Below are 1,569 nucleotides of genomic sequence, written 5' to 3'. Positions count from 1 at the left end.
TCTGTGAAGCCGTGCGAGTCGTCATTCCAACCGGGCACGTCACAGTGTTATTCTGCTCATATGAGCAGTCGGGCGACGCTGAGGTGTCCGCCACGATAAGAGAATGGCGAGAGTATGCCCAATGTGGAGATTAAGTGATGGCATCGGCCCATGTGCAGGTGGAATTTCGCATCGCAGGACCGAGAGTTTTCGACAGCTTGGGTGGTACATCAGTAGATTGATGGATTGCTGTTGATGATGACATGTTCATAAAACAAAAATGACATTTACTCAATCTTGATTTGAATCTTGATTTTAAGCTTTCGTGACTGCAGGAATCCATACTCTTGTTTTTTTTTTCGGTAAAGTCACGTAGGTAAAAAAATATATATCACGATGTTTCGATCGCAACACAAGCGGTCGTCCTCAGGCAGAAAAAAATATCCAGCAGTGGAACTGCTGAACCAGCGCTCATTTACTATAAATATTAAGATAAAAATCGGCGTTCATAATAGAGTATTTGTTCAACCGTTTGCCAGTCCGATTGCTGGCTGAAGGCCTCCTCACCACACTGTCGGTCATTGGAGTTGTTTGGCCCGCATGAGTGGTGATGCTGCAATGGGCCTATTGGGTCTGGGCGCGCGACCTCGTCGGCGTCGATAGTAAAGATTCTGGCATGGGCCACGGTTCTTCCTGCACAAACGTGTTACGAAGGCTCGGTAGCCCTCCCCCGGGTGGGCCCTTGCTACCGATAACCGGCTGGTTAAAAATCTGAAATGCCGATGCAAAATGAGTCACGAGGCTTTGCTCCGGATGACAATTGCAACTTCCAAATTCGGAAATGTTGAACTTATTTCGGCACCGTACATTAGGCAACCATGCGGGATCGGAGGTGTGTGAGGGCAGCCTCCGGTGGACAACGTTGTTACAATCACGCAGCAGCCACAATGCCATTGCCGGGATAACGGATTATGGACGCATACTCGTGTTTGTCAACTTCATATTCTTTCAGTCCTTAAGGCATTCCAGTCCACCAGGAGAGGTGCAGCACGCATCATCGTTTGCTCTCCGGCTCCCGTCTCTCGGCTTGCCTCTCTCTTCTTGCTCGTCGATGATCCCGCACCGTGCTTCTCTCAAGACACGTCGGCATATTCCGCACCTCCGATTAGCACGGATGGCTCCGTACGGTGTGAAAGAAGTTCAACGTACGTAGATACATGCCTCTTCGTCTTCCCTGCATCATCCTCACTTATATTTCACTCTGCTGCTTCCTTTTCTGTTTCCTTCATCTTTCTTGGTTACATGCTGTATCACCCCCCCCCCCCCTCCCATCATCTTTGTCCATAAAACCATCTCCATTTCTCGCATATTTCTCGTCTCGCCCTTCTCTCTCACTCCTACATCATCCTTTCTCTGTCAATTTCTCTGCTTCTTGCAATAGATATGCCGTCACACATCACTCATTTGACAAAATAGCTGTTTCCCGTTTGCCGTACACTCTAAAGGCATGCGCGTTATGAGCAAGAGACTTAAAGTGTTGTAACGATTCGGAAGGCTCGTGGCAAGCGTACGTTGAGTGAACTGCAGTTC

Source organism: Petromyzon marinus, chromosome 1 (assembly GCF_048934315.1).
Source record: "Petromyzon marinus isolate PM22_M1 ecotype Great Lakes invasive population chromosome 1, UKy_Petmar_22M1.pri1.0, whole genome shotgun sequence".
NCBI lineage: Eukaryota > Metazoa > Chordata > Hyperoartia > Petromyzontiformes > Petromyzontidae > Petromyzon > Petromyzon marinus.
This window is presented reverse-complemented; position numbering follows the sequence as displayed.